The sequence below is a fragment of the Podarcis erhardii genome (assembly GCF_964252035.2).
Source record: "Podarcis erhardii genome assembly, chromosome: 5".
NCBI classification, from domain to species: domain Eukaryota; kingdom Metazoa; phylum Chordata; class Lepidosauria; order Squamata; family Lacertidae; genus Podarcis; species Podarcis erhardii.
The window spans coordinates 24,257,763-24,276,752 of NC_138509.1; the positions used below are offsets into that span (position 1 = coordinate 24,257,763).

At 43.7% G+C, this 18,990-nt stretch overlaps 1 protein-coding gene across 6 annotated transcripts in view; it reads left to right on the forward strand.

Annotated features, from left to right (window-relative positions):
* Nucleotides 1-18,990, forward strand: part of GRID1 (glutamate ionotropic receptor delta type subunit 1) — a 737,412-nt gene that overhangs the window by 156,878 nt on the left and 561,544 nt on the right. The gene's annotated exons all lie outside the window — the stretch shown is intronic.

An 18,990-nucleotide genomic window follows, 5' to 3' on the forward strand; every position in this document is an offset into this window, starting at 1 on the left:
TATTGTTCTGCTGGCTCCCCACCCCCCTCCCCCGCCGCTTGTCTCTGCCCATAATCATTCCTGATCCTGGTTTCCCATGTTCAATTTACACATGTCATTGCTCTTGCCCAGGGACCTCTCTCATTCTCAGTATCTTCATTAGCACCTACTTTGGACTTGTATAAATCCACCAAGGATGCAGAAGTGACCACACAACGAACAGTCAGGCTGGTGAAGTTAGGGCTGCCATATGTCCGGGATTTCCTGGACATATCCAAGATTCGCCTGTAGGAAATAGCATCTGGGTTAAATTTCCGAAAATCGGGAAAATGTCCAGAAAAACCTGGGCATATGGCAACCAATGTTGGAATTTCCTTTAAAATAGCTCATAAACTTTGGCAAAAAATCCCAACAACTTTTGTGTCCTGATTGTCACTTTTTGAAATATGGCAACTCTAGGTGAAGTGCCGTCTTGGGGCTGGGTAGGAAGTGGAGATGAATTATATGACTTTGTTTAGTGACCTCTTCCCTTCAGAGAATTATATTCAGGTGCCTCTTCCCTATTTCTAGACAGTACTTTGACTAACTATCATTTCCAATTAAGGGGAAAGGATGCAATGATTTATTTATTACAATATCGATATCCTACTTCACCGTTAGATGCAGCCAACAACTCACAGGAAAAAGCAACGACAGAATAAAACTTAAAGCCAATAAAGCATCTGATCTGCAACAGCAAATATCATTTAAAAAGCTTTTAAAAATCAAATACCATTTAAAAGCTTTGGGTTCTTGGCGAATGCCAAAGTGGGAAGAGTTCCAAAGTTGAGGTACTAGAACTTTTCATTTCTGGTCTTTGTTGCCACTCACTTCTGAAAGTGACTCTTGGTGGCCCCTGAGTAAGCCATCCAAAGAAGATATTAGGTCCTGAAAAGGATGGTGTACTGCTTGGTGATGTCACAAAAGCACTGAGCCTTAATGATCAGACAATCTGTGAAAGGAACGTTGGGATTGGTGTACTGGTGGGTGATGTCACAAAAGCACTGAGCCTTGATGATCAGACAATCTGTGAAAGGAACGTTGGGATTGGTGTACTGGTTGGTACACTGAGCCTCTGAGAGCAGGCAATTATCTGGTGGCTTGAGGGAGGTTTGTTTGCTAGAGAGTAGACCACTGCTAAGCCTTATGTACGTCTTAGGCTTTGCATGGTAGGTGTAAAAATTCCCCACTTGTAGGCTTTTCTCTAGTAATAAAAATGTCTTCAGCAGCAAGTATGATAAATTTCAGTCTGTTGTGGTAATACCTCTACATTTTTAGACACATTGGAGTCAGATTAACCAAACTTTATCTCCCAAACCACCTCCTTCCTCCACCAGCCTAGGTCCAAACTCACTTCGCCAGCCGCTTTACAGACGGAAGTGGTCACAGTTCTCTTGTGCTTCTCTTCCCCTCTACACTCCTCTCCTCTGTTCCCTGATATCTAAGGTAAAATCTTTGCCCTCAAGCGCTAACGAGGACAATGTGAGAGACTTCCTTCCATCCCTTTTCATTTACAGTGGTACCTCGGGTTACAGACTCCTCAGGTTACAGACGCTTCAGGTTACAGACTCCACTAACCCAAAAATAGTACCTCGGGTTAAGAACTTTTCTTCAGGATGAGAACAGAAATTGTGTGGCGGCAACGCGATAGCAGCAGCGGGAGCTAAAGTGATATCTCAGGTTAAGAACAGTTTCAGATTAAGAACGGATCTCCGGAACAAATTAAGTTCTTAACCAGAGGTACCACTGTAATGGTGTGTTCTTGTAGCAGAGCACCTTCAGAGCATTTCTCCAGCTCAGTCTGTAGCATAAAGGAGGGAGGGTAGTGTCAGTTTGGGGGACCAGTGAGGTCCGAGTGGGAAAGAGGGGGTTTCTTTTGGGACTTGAATTGAAATCCAAGTTGGAGAAGAAATTGACTTAGGTAAGGCAAGCATCATGAACGAGCTCCTGCGACCTGTGCTTCTGAGCCTAAAAAATATGAACCTCTTTGACATCACTAGTTTGTGTAAAAAAAATAATTTTGTTCCTTAAATTCTCAGCTGAAGTAGATTCAGTGCTGGGGAAGACTATAGCTGTGTAGAAAAAGGCATTAGCTAGAAGCGTAATGCTGCAATAGAAGAATAAAACAGGTGAAATTCTCCCTGTGTAACCTTTAAATTCAGCATAACTATTGATGCCCCATGCTCAGTTAATACAGGATGAGATGGAACACATTTAAACAGAAGGAGAATTTGTGGTTGATATACAATACAGTGTCTGTGGAGATATAAGTAGGAGAACCATTTCAGAATATTGTAAAAAAGTGAATAAATGAAACTGCCATCATTTATTCAAAAGCAATTTCTTCACTTTTTGTGCAGCACATAAAGATGTTGTCAGCAAGTTGGGATTTTTACAACATCCTTTAAACAGATCCTGAAGCTTGTTCTTGCAGTTTGAATAGTATTTTATTTTAGCACTAATATATGATATGCATTGAAATACCATAAGTCATCTTGAGCCTATGGGGTGGGACATGGAATAAATGCATATATTTACATCAGAGGTAGTGAATGTGCATAATTAAAAACCAAAAATAATATATATTTAAGAGCATTACTTGTGGTTAGCTGTGTGGCTCATACCATCAGTATCACATTGCTTTTCAATTTTTTAGTTTAACAATGATTACATATTTTTGTCATACAAATATCCTTTACTCACTAAGGTGCTGTCAGATTGAATGAACAGAAGTAAGCAGCCCCCTCAATATGTTTTGAAATAGCAAGACCTAATTTAGGATACACCCCACCCACCTGTCAAAAAAGCCTAGCCTCCTGGCTAGATCCAGTTGCCCACCTTGGGTTAGTATAATGCATTGGGAAATGCCTTGTTGGAAAGAGGTATCTTTTTACTATATTGTTTTGCTAGTCTGTATCACAGGGTTGTTGCCTTTGTAAGCATAGCTGTATTGTTTCAGAAAAGGGTTTTTTTTGGGGGGGGGCAGATGGCGACTCCAAAATGCACAGTATTTTTATTAGGACCAGCCAAAGTTAGCAGCAGGCTCTTGGTTTCTCCAGAACACTTCACTGGACAAGATATTACCCGAAACGAGAGGTGGAACAATGAGGAAGAACCAAAACTGAATACAGTACAAATATGACTGCAGCTTTTAGACTCTGATCCAAGATGGATATTGCAGACTGAATCGGGCCACCGGGTCACTCTCCCCTAAGCTCATTATAATCACCACTCGATTCCCTCAACCTGTGTTTTGACTCTTTTTTTTTACCCTTTGTCCCTTCTGCAATGCCTTCGCTTTTCTGTTGAGCAGTGCCTTAGCATGCAGCGAGTGTAACGCGAGAGAATTTTGGTACTGTAGCGAGTGCCAACAGGAACAGGTTTTACTTTACACTTGGCAGCAGCTCCTGGCACTGCTGCGGTGCAGATGGCAGCACATACGAGCGCGGTGCCTGAAGCAAGGACTGTCATGAGCTGCCTATAGCCTCCGGATTGCACCTTTGGCTACCCTTTTCCTTAACCAATAAAGAACTTAACGACATCCATAGGCTGCTGTTGCTGGGAATTGGTTTGCCCACTTACATGACTCAAAGGGCCTCCTTGCCACTGGCTTTAGTGAGCCCCAGTTGCGGAGTCAATAGTTTTCGGTGGTCATGGTAGCTGAACAACCGTCACACCTCTAGCTACATCACCGTGCTGCCAGACGAAAATGGGGAGGCTCAATATCCAATGCCTGGCAGTGTGGATGTATAAACACCCCACTCTGGCAGCTGCCTATCTGTTTTGTTTTTTTTAAATAATATTTATTAACAGTTTTTTTTAATTACAATGCCTATAAACAAAACAATGTAACACATCACTTAACATAATTTTCTTAACTTCTTTGGACTCCCTCACATCTCCCGCTCCTGCGTTCCTGACTATAAAATTTTATCCAGCAAATTTATCCCCTTATTTCTATTCTTATTATCTAATTTTCAATATTGTATCTCTAGTTTTAGATATCCTTTATTCAAATCTTAAAAGTTCAAATATAACCTGAAAATTATCCAAACATTTGTCTTTTCTTAAATTTAGCTTATCTTCATATTTGACTTCATCTAGCTTATTGGTGCCAAGTTTTTTATATTCTAGCATCCTTCTTAACATTCATACAATTTACAATACTTTTGTAAATAATTCTTGAATTTCTTCCAATCTTCTTCCACTGTCTCTTCTCCCAGGTCTCGTATTCTGCCAGTCATCTCAGCCAGTTCCATATAGTCTATCAGTTGCATCTGCCATTCTTCCAGTGTGGATAAATCTTGGGCTTTCCAATGCTTAGCGACAAGTATCCTTGCTGCTGTTGTTGCGTACATAAAAAATGTTCGGTCCTTCTTTAACACCTTCTGGCCGACAATACCCAGAAGGAAGGCCTCTGGTTTCTTAGGGAAGGTATACTTAAATACCTTTTTCAGCTCATTATATATCATTTCCCAGAAAGCCTTCACCCTAGGGCAGGTCCACCAGAGATGAAAGAATGTTCCTTCATTTTCTTTACATTTCCAACATTTATTATCAGACAAGTGGTATATTTTTGCAAGTTTGACTGGGGTCATATACCATCTATATATCATTTTCATAACATTTTCTTTCAAAGCATTACATGCAGTAAAATTCAGCCCAGTATTCCACATCCTCTCCCAGTCCTCAAACATGATGTTATATCCAATATCCTGTGCCCACTTTATCATGGCCGATTTGACCGTTTCATCTTGTGTGTTCCATTTTAACAGCAAGTTATACATTCTTGAAAGTACCTTAGTCTTAGGCTCTAACAGTTCCGTTTCTAACTTCGATTTTTCCACCTGGAATCCTAACTTTTTGTCAAGTTTAAAAAGTTCTTTAATCTGAGCGTAATGTAACCAATCTTGCACTTTGTCTTTCATTTTCTCCTGACTCTGCAATTTCCAGTTATCACCATCTTTTTCTAGTATTTCCCAATACTTCAGCCATTTGGCCTCCATATTGAGTCTTTTCCTGGCCTTAGCTTCCAATGGTGAAAGCCACCTTGGAGTTTTATTTTCCAGTAAGTCTTTGTATTTTGTCCAGACATTAAAAACTGCTTTTCTGACAATATGGTTCTTGAAAGTCTTATTAATCTTGACCTTGTTATACCATAAATATGCATGCCAACCAAAAGCATTATTAAAACCTTCCAAATCTAATACGTCAGTGTTTTCGAGAAGCAGCCAGTCTTTTAGCCAGCAGAAAGCTGCTGATTCATAGTACAACCTTAAGTCTGGCAGGGCAAAGCCCCCTCTTTCTTTCGCATCAGTTAATATCTTAAACTTAATTCTGGGCTTTTTGCCCTGCCAGACAAATTTAGAAATATCTCTCTGCCACTTCCGAAAGCACTCTGTTTTGTCCACAATCTGGCAGCTGACTATCTGGTGCCTTTTCACACATAGCAAACTCTATGTATAAAAGAATCCTCTTTGAAGAAGGAATAATGTGTCGCTTTCTCAAAACATCTGCCTTTGTATAAACACATTGAATAAAGGTGTGATCCTTTTTAACAGTTCTGCTTTAACTTGGGTGGATGGCATTGGATTTGTCCTGATCGTCAACATCTCTGTATGAGTGAAGATTTGGCAGGAGTTTAAGACATGCACGGTATTTCTTGATTTGCTGCTGGGACAGAGTCAGTGGCATAGCCTGGTAGGGGCTGTGGGAGTGGTTGCCCTGGGCGCAAAATTATTAGGGGTACAAAGTTTCAATACCCAGTGTTGCCTCAATACAGATGTGTGCTTTTGTGGCTGTGCTCTGTTGAAAACGGCTTCTCCGTGCAAACCAGGAAGTAAACTCTCCAGACAACAGAATGACTCTTTTCTTATCTTTGCAGCTGCAATCTCCTAGGTGACATGGATGCTGTTAAGCAGTTGAATGTGCATGTGTACACCATCCATTTCCCTCCGTATAACCCCCACCATGCAGCCCTGGGCTCTGGCAACCCATGCTATGTTAGATTTGGCTCCTCTGGAGTGATAGTGGGAAAAGGAGCAGAGAGGGAGGGCATGGTGAATGCACTTTGTGGTTAGCAAGAGCCAATCTCCCTGTTGATCCAGCCACTGAGCAAGACTGGTTGGGAAGTTTTTATAGGGCGTGACAGTCCTTCCTCCCTGCCATGGCACAGAGGAAGTCAGTGAATGCCCCACAATCTCACTGAACTGTCCAACCACCCCCTAGGACTGCAAGTGCCACCAGCTAAGGAGCAGAGGATGGAACTGGTTGGCACCTGTGGGCTACTGATGGGTGTGGGTGGCGCTGTGGTCTAAACCACTGAGCCTCTTAGGCTTGACAATCGGAAGGTCAGCGGTTGAAATCCACGCGACGGAGCAAGCTCCCGTTGCTCTGTCCTTGCTTCTGCCAACCAAGCAGTTCGAAAGCATGCCAATGCAAGTGGTTAAATTGGTACCTCTGCAGCAGGAAGGTAAATGGTGTTTCTGTGCGCTCTGGTTTCTGTCATGGTGTCCCATTGCACCAGAAGTGGTTTAGTCATGACCTGGAAAGGTGTCTGTGGACAAACGCCAGCTCCCTCGGCCTGAAAGCAAGATGAGCGCCACAACCCCATGGTTGCCTTTGACTAGACTTAACCATCCAGGGGTCCTTTAACTTTACCTTTACCTTTAACTGCAGACCCATGGCACTGAGGAATTTCATCTCAGCCCTTCTTGCAACTAGTTATCCCAGTGCAAACCTTTCTCTTTTTTTCTGAGCTAACTTTTCCAGAACTGTATCAAGAACCTCTCCTAAGCACCAGCTTCAAAACAACTGTCAGGAGGAGGATAAATTCCATTGGCAGAGTGCCCAGGAAGAACCAGTGGATACAGAATCAAATGAAACAGCAGGATTAGAAATGCATTAAACAACTTCCAAGAAATGACTCTATCCTTATAATGATCAGAGAGTAGTGGTGGAATACCAATTCAAGATGCATATTCTGATCAGCTTTTTAAAAATCTTTTTTTAAAAAATGCAGAAATGGAGTTGGTTTAGTAATGTCCATGAGGAGTTGTACTGCTGGAGCACAAGCGTCGATGTAAAAAGAAAAATAAAGAGCTGTATAACTGACAAACATGTAATTTGATTATGTCGTGGCTGTGTAGTGCCATATAAAAGCATAAGATAAACACTACTTGAAAGCAGGGTGATGAGCTAGTGCCCACTTTAGACAACAACAGGAGGCTGTGAAGAAATGTAGCTGAAGGCCATTGGGGAACGTGAAGTATAGAAAGCACAAAGAATAAGCGGGCACTCGAAGTAGGAAGAAATGTTTTTAATTTTAAAATAGCCGGTTTTGCATTATGTGCAATAGAAATGCGAGAGGAAAGCAAATTCTAAGGGTGCTGGAACATACATTGGTCTCTTAAACTTGGTCCTCTCAATAATCTCTAGTGAGGGGTTAACAGAAGGAGAGGAGATATGATAGCCATATTAAATAGCTAAAGGGTTGTCGCATGGAAGATAGAGCAAGCTTGTTTTCTCCTGCTGTGGACCCATACCAATGGGTTGAAGTGACAAGGAAGGAGATTCCATCAGAAAGAATGGTGAGTGGTGTTTGACAGTGGAACGAACTCCCTCAGAAAGTGGTGACTCTCCTTCATTGGATGTTTCTAAGGAGAGGTTGGATGGCCAACTGTCATGGATGCTTTAGCTGAGATTCCGGCATCACAGGGGGTAGAACTTGATGACCCTTGGGGTCCCTTCTAACTCTATGTTTCTAGGAGGGGTGTGTTGTTGAGATGGTGGTGGTGATGATGAAGCTTCTGGTGGGGATTGCAGTTGAGACAATCACAGAGGGGCCTTCCGGCTGCAATTGCTAGAACACCTCTGATTCTAGAATAGGGCAGAGCTGTCAAAAGGGTTTAGGCCAAGAAGAAGGGGATCTTTTTTCATACCAGGGCTGGGCAGAACCAAAAGAAAAAGTGGATGGTGCAATGAATGTGAACTTTACCTTTCTACAGTAAGCTATTTTCCACCCTCTGAATCCTCCATCCAGACAAGCAAAGGCATCACCAGGAGCACAAGCAAAACCACTCATGAAAGGTGCAAAATAGGTCTGGTGAACAGCATGCCTGAGCAGAGGTGGTGTGACTGGAGAATGGTGTGGCATTGGGGAGAGTCCTGAGGGTCATATAGAGATGCTTATGGGGCCACCTTTACCCTCTGTGCCTATGGTTCTCCACCCCTGGTCCAGGCACTTGGGAATAGACAAAACAGATGTCCAGAAGAGCTATAGACCAAGAGAAGCAAAGGAGTCTCAGAAATTATGAATAAACATAGGCTGGCTCAGATGAGTTGTGAAGAAAGAAGACCAGATTGAGAAGAAAACTGGCAGAGAGAATGGACAAAGAGGAGAGAATTGTTGTTGTTGTTGTTGTTGTTGTTGTTAGAATTTATATACCCGGAAGTCTCAGAGCAGTTGACAGAAAAGATCAACATAAAAACCGCAATATATATAATCAAAATAAAAACAACAAAATAGGTTGTGTGAACAGGTGCTGCAAAGGTGTGGAAGGCTGAAACTTGCATATATACTCAAAATAACACACAATTTCTTTGGCAGCAGGGCTCTGCCAGTTTCTTTGCTCTTCTCATCTCCCTCAGAATATAAAACAGGAAACATCTTGGTAGGGGAGGCAGGCTAAGATAAGTTTTCAACAGACTTGTCCCAATTTTTTTTTTTAGGCAATCAATAGTGGGAGTACAGTTAGAAGAAATTATTGACAAGTTACTAATGAGTCTTTCAACATTATTTGGCCTAGAGGAACATATTGTGGTAGCAATGATGATCTGAATGCATATCATATTAAAGAAAGCTATAATGATCTTTATATATTCCAAACAGATTTACAAATAGGCATCATCTGGAATTCAGGCTTCCTTGTATTTTGCACTATATACCGGTATATATAGGAAAAGTGCTGATCGATAATACAACAAGCCACCAGCCATTCTTCAAAACAAGTCATAAAGAAATCAGGATACTTCCTGAGAAAATTGGTTTCTGTTTCAGTTGCTTAAGATATAACTTCCTTTGAGAAATAGTTATGACAGGTTCACCTGATTGCTCCCCTCTACAAGGTCACCTTTGCAGTTATTGGAGAAGGGAGATCTGTGGAGCTTGGGTGTGAAAGAAGGATTCAACACTCTGGTTGTTCACATCTTGGCTCTGACATTTTCTGAAGAATCTGACAACTGTTAATGATTCCAAGTTTCCCCATGACTCACTGTAGCAATTAGATTTCTTGAAGGGCCAGTTTGTGAACCGAGTCAGGGGCAGAGGACCAAAGCCATGACATCCCACCCATACAAAAGGTCTCTCCACACCCACATCTTCTGCCTCTGGGCTGCCAACTTGGAAGCCTTTGCAATACCCCTGAGAGAACTGAATTTGACCTTGGGAACTCCAGCCACCACCCCACAGCTAGAATAAAAACTGAAGTCTAGACTGTATGTTTCCCAGTTCATCATATCTCTGAGAGTGACATTTCTTTAGAAATAACAGTCACTGTAGTGAAATGGAGCCCCAAATGTATGGATGTGCTTCTAGAAACATGGCCACCTCTCTTTATTTTTGTGGAATAAAGAAAAAAATTAGTTCAAGAAACTGGAATAATTGCAATATATATCCATTGTGCATAAAGAAGGTGGGAGTTAAAGCAAAGAGCTCTTGATGATGAGTGAGGGGGGTTGCAGAGATAGTGTCAGGGTTCAGTGCTACCCATACCTAGAACTGGGGTCTCAGAGGAGGAGCAGGACCCCCTCCCCACCCATAGTCTTATGCTGCCAGGATGCTTGGGGAGCCATCAGATCCAGGTGTCCCCACCCTAGACATCTACACCAATTCCTGACCCACTTTTGGAGCCACCACTCCTGCCATGTCACTCTCAGGGCCACAGGAATAGAGGAGATGGTAGACTAGACAAGAACTCCAGGGCTTGAGGTTCCCCACCCCGTAGGAAGTTATCGGGACAAGTGAGCTGTGTCAAAGGCTTCACAGAAAAGGTGGGCTCTGAATGATCATGGCCCAACCCTCCATATGTGCATGTGTTGGACCCCAGTCTGACCTTTCAACATATTGAGTATCTGTGTCGGTGCATTCTTGTAGCCATTCGAGCACAGAAATTAGACCCAACCTACATACGACCATCAATGTATGTCTTTCAGTTGCACGCAAGTAGCAGTGTGTATGTGACAAAACTCCAGGGGTCAACAGTGGATTTTGATCTCCCCCACTGCTATCTTGATAGGCACTCCCCCATTGATATTTACATTCAGAAGGAAGCCACTACTAGCACCTATGGAAGCTCCCCACACTCAGGCAACTAGCAGCTCCTGTGTTTTCTTTCACTGGGGCCACAGCTAGATGAATACAGAGTTGAAAATCCCTTTCCCTGCCTTCCAGTCCTTAGCCTGCTGCTCCTCCCCGATTTGCTCTTTCCATTTCTTTACTTAGCATCAGATGTAGTTTGACCCTCAAATGCTAAATCAGCAAGTACAGGCCACATACTATGGCCTTGTAGTTATCTGTCAGAGGTAGTATGCCTCCGGATATCAGTTGCTGGGAATCACAAGTGTGGAAAATGCTGCTAGATTCAGGTCCTACTTTATGGATTTCCCATAGGCACCTGGTTGGCCAGTGTGAGAACAGGGTCCTGGATGAGATGGGTCTTTTGTCTGATCAAGTCTGACTCTTCTGCCATACTTAGCCTTGATCCATAAGAAGCCACATTTCAGCAACCCTAATGTGCTGGCACTTTTGAAAGCATGGATTTCTTCCTATATGGTTGACTCAAAGGGTCTGGCCTGGTTCGGGCTCCCAGACATTTGCAGCCATGTGTCCGTCTTCCTTGCATACGCACTTGAAAACGTTTTAGGACAGAAATAGAGGGCAGAGCTTGGGTGCCTTTGGCAATCAATACATTCTTTCACCTTGGTTAAGAAGGCACAACAGCATTTCTCCCTTTACATCCCAAGAATTAAAAATCCCAAAGAAGTAAACTAACATGAGGTCAATGTTAGGTGATTGTTAAAAAGTCAAAATGCCTCCAGTTTGCACTCATCCCTCCAAATGTGGATACTGTGTGTGTCCTACTTCTAAAACGCGTATACTTTGAGCTACTGAGGCTTGCATACTGGAAGCCCAAAAAATTGTCAGTAACACCACCTCTTCCTCTTCTTTCTCTCTTCCTCTCCCCCTCCTCTCAACATTTCCTTAGGGTCAGTTTGAGGCCTTGGATTTCCTTCCGTTAATTTATAGCACTCATATCACTATATGAATTAGTATTGCTTTTGTCTTTTGGCTAATGACTGTGGAATATGACAAAAAATTGTAATGGTAGCAAGAAAGCGTTTATTGGTTTAGGCAGCACAAAAGAGGATCATCTTATTCAAGGAGGTGCAAATAATCTTGTCATTACTGTGCAGCGAGCAGAAGGCAGAGGGTGAGAATTTGGAAGAGTACGTGACATGTTTGCCACAAATGCTCGAAAGGCAGGGTGTTTTTCCCTTAGCTGTTTTAAGAATCATTAATCTGGGATTTATTTATAGCTGTCAAGATTGGTTTCTTGCAACAAATATTTATGCAAAGAGAGTCGCCAAGCAAAGGGTGTTGGGAGCACTTTGCAAAGATGAGATTAAAGCTTCAAACCAACAAGAGGCTGTTTATCTCCTGGGTAGCTCAGATGAAGCCTGTTGTGGCTACCCAAGTGAATAACTTTAAGGATAATTTTTGAAAGCCACATTAGGGCAATACTTTTATTGTTGTTGTTGGCATTCCTCAGTCTCAAGGGACAATGAAGTGTGCCTCTGGGGTGAAGTCAAACCTCTGGAGAAACACAGCACCTGCTATGGTGGCAGAGACTGGTAACTTGTAACTGCTGCTTCCCATGTTGTTGTTTTTGCTGCATTATAGTAGCACCAAAGTGATCTCTCCAGGGCGCAAGCTCTATATGGAGTTCCTGGGCTGCTTAGGTGACAATTGGCTTTGCTGATGTGGTCCAAACGAAAACAGAGCAATGCATTTGGCACTAGTTTGGCTGCAGAAGTTGCTGGAAGGAGGTGTACAAGACCGTCTTAGGGACTCCACTATGTATTACAAAATATTGCACAAATACACAGTTATATATAAAAAGGTTACAGTAATACAAAGTTACTAATATGTAATCTATAAATTGATATCAGTTCATTTTCCTTCTGTCACACCCTCCGGATTCTCATCCAGGATCCAAACAAACTCTCAGCTTGCCCACAAAAGTCTCTCAGTGAGAAGAGTTCCTGGAGATAGTGAACATCACCCTAGCCTCTTCCTCTAGACTTGCTTTTTATGGAGATGCTCAAGATGGAGGGTACTTCTTCAGGTTGCCCACAGCTGTGTCCCATTCAGCTGCACTCGCCACACCCAGTTCTAGGTGCGGTAGATTTGTTGAGTTTCCCAGGGGTGCAAAAGTTGGGGGAAAGGGCCCCCTCTACTCACAGCTCTTTCTTCACCCTCTTTCATCTCCTCCTCTAGCAACCCTGGGCTCTAATGCTGTTACCCCACCCAACAGGAAACAGTTACCATGATGTCAGGTGACCTTTTGTGCCTACAAGAGACCTGCAGAGCTTCCCATGACCCCACAACCCACTGACTGTCAGGGCTTCAAAAGCCCCTTACACTATCTTGCGGGGCACTTTGCATAGGGCTTTACAGACACTGCCAAGCCCCTTTTCAGCTAAGCCAAGCTTTTACTGGCCCCACAACTGATGTCACATCTGAGGTCTGGTGTAGGACAAGCAGGCATGGCTTGGCCTGGAGTTCTAGCTAGGGCTGTGGGCTGGAAGATCCCCACCCCCTAGACTAGATGAATGAGAAATGTCTTGAACCAACTTTATTTGGATCCCTTCCAGTCGGGATTCAGGCCTCATCATGGGACTGAAACTGCCTTGGTCGCACTGGTTGATGATCTCCGGCGGGCTAGGGACAAAGGTGAGAGCTGTTTACTAGTTCTGGTGTTTGATACCATCGACCATAACATCCTCTGGACCGTCTTGAGGGGCTGGGAGCTGGGGGCACTGTCATACAGTGGTTCCGCTCCTTCCTCCTGGGCCGTGTTCAGAAAGTGGTGGGGGGGATGAGTGTTCAGACCCCTGGGCTCTCACTTGTGGGGTGCCTCAGGGTTCTGTCCTCTCCCCCATGCTTTTCAACATTTACATGCAGCCACTGGGAGAGATCATCAGGAGGTTTGGGCTGGGTGTTCATCAGTATGCGGATGATACCCAGCTCTACCTCTCTTTTAAATCAGAACCAGTGAAGGCGGTGAAGGTCCTGTGTGAGTGTCTGGAGGCGGTTGGAGGATGGATGGCGGCTAACAGATTGAGGTTGAATCCTGACAAGACATAAGTACTGTTTTTGGGGGACAGGAGGCGGGCAGGTGTGGAGGATTCCCTGGTCCTGAATGGGGTAACTGTGCCCCTGAAGGACCAGGTGCGCAGCCTGGGAGTCATTTTGGACTCACAGCTGTCCATGGAAGCACAGGTCAAATCTGTATCCAGGGCAGCTGTTTACCAGCTCCATCTGGTACGTAGGCTGAGACCCTATCTGCCTGCAGACTGTCTCGCCAGAGTGGTGCATGCTCTGGTTATCTCCTGCTTGGACTACTGCAATGTGCTCTACGTGGGGCTACCTTTGAAGGTGACCCGGAAACTACAACTAATCCAGAACGCGGCAGCTAGACTGGTGACTGGGAGAGGCCGCCGAGACCATATAACACCAGTCTTGAAAGACCTACATTGGCTCCCAGTACGTTTCCGAGCACAATTCAAAGTGTTGGTGCTGACCTTTAAAGCCCTAAATGGCCTCGGTCCAGTATATCTGAAGGAGTGTCTCCTCCCCCATCGTTCTGCCCGGACACTGAGGTCCAGCTCCGAGGGCCTTCTGGTGGTTCCCTCACTGCGAGAGGCCAAGTTACAGGGAACCAGGCAGAGGGCCTTCTTGGTAGTGGCGCCCGCCCTGTGGAACGCCCTCCCATCAGATGTCAAAGCGATAAACAACTACCTGACATTCAGAAGACATCTGAAGGCAGCCCTGTTCAGGGAAGTTTTTAATATGTTACATTTTAGTGTATTTTTCATCTTTGTTGGAAGCCGCCCAGAGTGGCTGGGGGAACCCAGCCAGAGGGGCGGGGTACAAATAATTTATTATTATTATTATTATTATTATTATTATTATTATTATTATTATTCTGCAGAGCTTCTCATGCAAACTTGTGCAACAATTTCTATGCCTATGGGACAGTCTGGGTTGCATGACTTTAGGGCAATCCTTAGATTACCAAATTTTTAATACCAAAAGAATATCTCTAAATTATAAATTCTATCATTACATCCCCTGCCTGCATTGTTTGGGGGTTTTTTGGGGGGGTGTTTCTGTCTGTTATTTACCACAGATAGTTCAGGTGCAGGGAGGTGACCCGGATGCAACAGGTAGACAAGAGAGCGCTGCATGGTACTCATCTAGACTGGGAATGGTGGGGGAGAGAAGGAAGGATGGGCTAACCATGATTTGATAAGACTCTTGTCTTTGCTCTCCTGCTGTCATCTCGGACACAGCAATAGCAAGAGAAATCAATAAGGCATACCTACGGTAAGACACTCAATCATCTTTGTAATGTGTTTTGAGATCAGTGGATGAAATAGACATATACTGCGTTAGGAATCACCCATCTATCTATCAACATCTGCCACACACTTAAAAAGGAAAAAAAGAATCTCAACAGGGTCGTTTGTAACAGAAACCTAAAAGTATTCTCCTCCTAAAAATACAATTAAAAGCGACAAAGGAACAGAGCTTTGAAGTGAAAAATGTGCAGGTCTATTTCTTGTAATTCACTGAGCCTTGTTCCTGGCTAGGGGTGGTGATGGAATTCACTGCAAGAAGACCAAACATTGAATTGGCCCCTGTAGTCTACTCGTCTGCTCTGTTTGCAAAGTGGTCTTTCTTTCAGTGACTAATGCAGATTTCCCTGATGCTGGTTTGTTTGTTTTTAGAATAATTTGAATATGATGATATTTGTTCCAATACAATTTAATCAGCTACCATTATCATCAGTGTTTAGAAACATAGACTTGTAGAGTAGGAAGGGCCCACAAGGGCCATCTCGTTTCAACCACTGCGATGGAAGAATCTTTTGCCCAATATTGGGTTGAACCCACAACCTTGAAATTAAGAGTCTCATGTTCTACCGAATTAGCTATCCCAGCTGTCAGATTTGATCTTAACCGTCTTCTAACTGGGTACCACTGAAATGTGCATTCACTTCAACCAGTCTTGATTCACAATTGAGGTCATTAGGTTAGCCATTAACCACCATTAACTTTCACTGTTTTATTGGTAACCTTTCACTCCCACCACCACCACTGCCCCGCCATGTGACATTGCCAAATGCACACAGAAAGCACAGTCATTATGTCTTAAGGTGAACCTTTGATATTTATTAATGTAACAAAAATGGGCCTTACTTGTATTTCCTGAGTGTTAAAATATGAGTCAGGTGCATGTATTTTTGGAGTAACATTATTTATAAAAACTTTATAATAAATGGCTAGTTTTCCTATTACCCTTCTTATGCTTATTACTTATCATTATTCATCCATGCAAAAATGCTGACTACATCTTTTTGTCCTTTTGCGTGGGGCAGTGGGTGTGTGGGTGTGGGTGTGGGTGGGTGTGCGTGTGGTTTGAGATCATAAGTACACCCTGCAAACTATGCCTTGAATAATGGGAACTTTTTTGGGGGGGTGGGAATATATGCTTGACAGTACAGTGGTACCTCGGGTTAAGTACTTAATTTGTTCTGGAGGTCCGTTCTTAACCTGAAACTGTTCTTAACCTGAAGCACCACTTTAGCTAATGGGGCCTCCTGCTGCTGCTGCGCCGCCATAGCACGATTTCTGTTCTCATCCTGAAGCAAAGTTCTTAACCTGAAGCACTATTTCTGGACAAAACAAATTCCTTCCAGTAGCACCTTAAAGACCAACTAAGTCAGTTCTTGGTATGAGCTTTCGTGTGCATGCACACTTCTTCAGATACTATTTCTGGGTTAGCGGAGTCTGTAACCTGAAGCGTCTGTAACCTGAAATGTATGTAACCCGAGGTACCACTGTATAAGTTGTTAAAATGCTAGCTAGATGACAAGAGAAACAGTAACACAGTGTGTGTGTGTGCACGTGTGCGTGCGTGCGTGCATTTGTTTGCAGAGGGTGTCCATCGCCTCCTGATTCTCTCTTGAACAGATAGCAACCCTGATGTAAGATGCATACTTCAATGGGCAATTACCAGCTCATTCAGTTTTTAGCCAGCCCTGAAATCGTCATTAAAAAAGTAAACAATGGTGTTATTTTCTAAAAGCTGAAGGACTGGATCAGGAAGAAGTTAAAAATAGCTAAGTTGAAACTGAAGTGAAATGGTATGGGTGATGAGTCAGTTAAATCATACTGAACCAGTCGCAAAAATCTGATTGCATCCCTATTCCTGGCATGCAGGAATCATGTGTAAGACAAGTTCTTTCTATATGAGAGAAAGAGACAGACAGACAGACACACACAGAGAGAGAGAGCCAGAAATAGGATGCAAGTGGAAATTAGATGTGAGGCTTCCACTACATTGTTAAAATGGGCACAGATTTAAGATGGGAGAGAATCCTGGCGGTTGCTCAAAAGCTTTTCTTTGGTGCACATTACTTATTAGAGACTTCTAAATTAGAATGTAAGGCCTGATGTTGGGAGGGCTAGAGTCTAATATGAGGCTTCAGAGAATACCTTCAAGGTGGAAGGGCTTGTCATCCTTAGAAGACTGAGAATGCCTTGTCTTCAAAGGAAGACCCATGAATCCTGATGAAAGTCTTCTTGACCATGAAGGCATTGAACCAGGCCCAAGTTCAACAGCAGAAGGATCCGACCCCCTAGGGCTTATCTCCTAAAAACACACCATTAACTGCAGCTAAATGCCTCCATGCAGATAAGCAAAATGCTGGATCACTGAGCAATGTGCTAATATTTGGGAACCAGCCCTTTCACAATTATAAAGGCTCCAAATATTTTCACCAGTTGTTATTCTCATAAGGGATTGCCAAGGAGTAAATTCTGGAACACAAAAAGTTGCCTTAAACCAGGACTAGCTAAGCATTGGCCTTCCAGATGTTTGAAGACTTCTACAGCTCCCGTTATCCTGACCCTTGGCTATGTCCAACAACATCTGGGCAACCGCAGCTTAGCCACCACTGCTTTAAACAGAGTCTATTGGTCCATCTAGCTCAGTATGTCCTACACTGGTTGGCAGTGGCTTGTCTGGATTCCAGACAGGAGTCTTTCCCAGACCTACTGGGAGATGTCTGGATTGAATTGAATTGGGGACCTGTACTCTATCGCTGAGCAATGGTCTTTTTCCTGAGTTGGAGGCATCTCTATGACCTTTGCAGTGCAAGCAAGAGATTTATGCAGGATGATAGTTGCTGTGTGGTTGAGTAATCTCTGGCTGTCTTTGATGTGCCTAATGAAAGTGGTGACCTAACTTGTGGATTGGCCTGGTGCCATTTGTAGCATATGGCCCTCCAGGCCTTGAATATAGGACAGTCAAAAGACCATTCAGGAGCCAGCAAATCTTTGAACGGAGACTTCTCCAATTCAGCAGTGGTCAAAGCATTGGCTGTGTGTTGTAAAATGGTTAACAGGATATGCCCCAACTTCTCCAGCTCATAGCAGGATTAACGTTGAAAATCAAAGCAAGACTTTGGAGTGCACTTAGCTCAGAGGTCAGGGGAATCTGGATTTGCGCAGAATTCTACTCTTTTGTAGAATTGGCTAAAAATTATTTTGTGGGATTACAGTTTCTATTAAATAGAATGGGTATTTGGGAAACATGTTTGCTTCAATAATAATAATAATAATGAAGGAAACTCTAATGTTTCCTGATACTTAACTTCATTAAAACCCAGTTGCAGCATCCCCAACTCGACAAGGTTACTTTATGACCCATATTACTGATTAGTCCGATTCATAATTAATTTTAATATGAGCACTTCCATAGCCCAATTGGCTGGAATCCAGGCAAGGTTTCCTATGACCCGAGAGGTTACTGACTACCAGATGTTGTACAGTTGGAGTAAAATGAGCTGGTACTTTCAATCCAGTGCCTCTTGGCAGGTTAAGCATTTACCGTGGGACAACAATGCTCTGGAAACGCTTTGTTACTTGAGTGGGGTGACAGCACGGCAGTGGTGGGTGTGGCCACCCCACACGCTTACTCTCTCTCACACACAGGACATATGCAGGCAAACACACCCCTCAACTGATCAACACAGTTCAGCTGAGATGGGGGAGCAGTTATCACCCCACTCACCAAATGCTCAATCTGGTGACTGGCAAGAGAGACACACTGAGTTGGGCAGAGGGGTTTGAACCTCTCGGCTCTCCCTTGCACACTGTCTATGCTGCTGGCGGGGGGTGGGGGAGCTTGAGAACCCCTAAAAAATTGTTGCTAGCTGCCTCTTGCCAACTGCCCCTTGACATAAATGACTGAAGCACACAGAGCCGACCCACCCATTAGGCAGGGGGAAGAAGCTACCTCAGGTGGCAAAAGGCCGTGTCCCAGCTGCCCAGTGTGTGGCATTGCTGCTCATCTTTCCTGCCACTGGTGTGGAAAAGAAAAGCAGTAAAACTTTGCGGAAAGCCCTTGCTGAGTTCGGCAAGAGGGAGGTGTTCCAGCTTGTGGTGTTGCCACTTGTCTTCCTCGCCCCTGGGACACAGGAGATGAGCAGCAAGGCCTTGCGAAATGCCCCCGCCTCATCAAATTTTGGCAAGGGGGTTCTGGCAGCAGCGGACATGGTGTGATGTGGCAAGGTAGCAAGAGGCAACACATTCCCATTTCACCTCAGGAGGAGGGAAGAACTT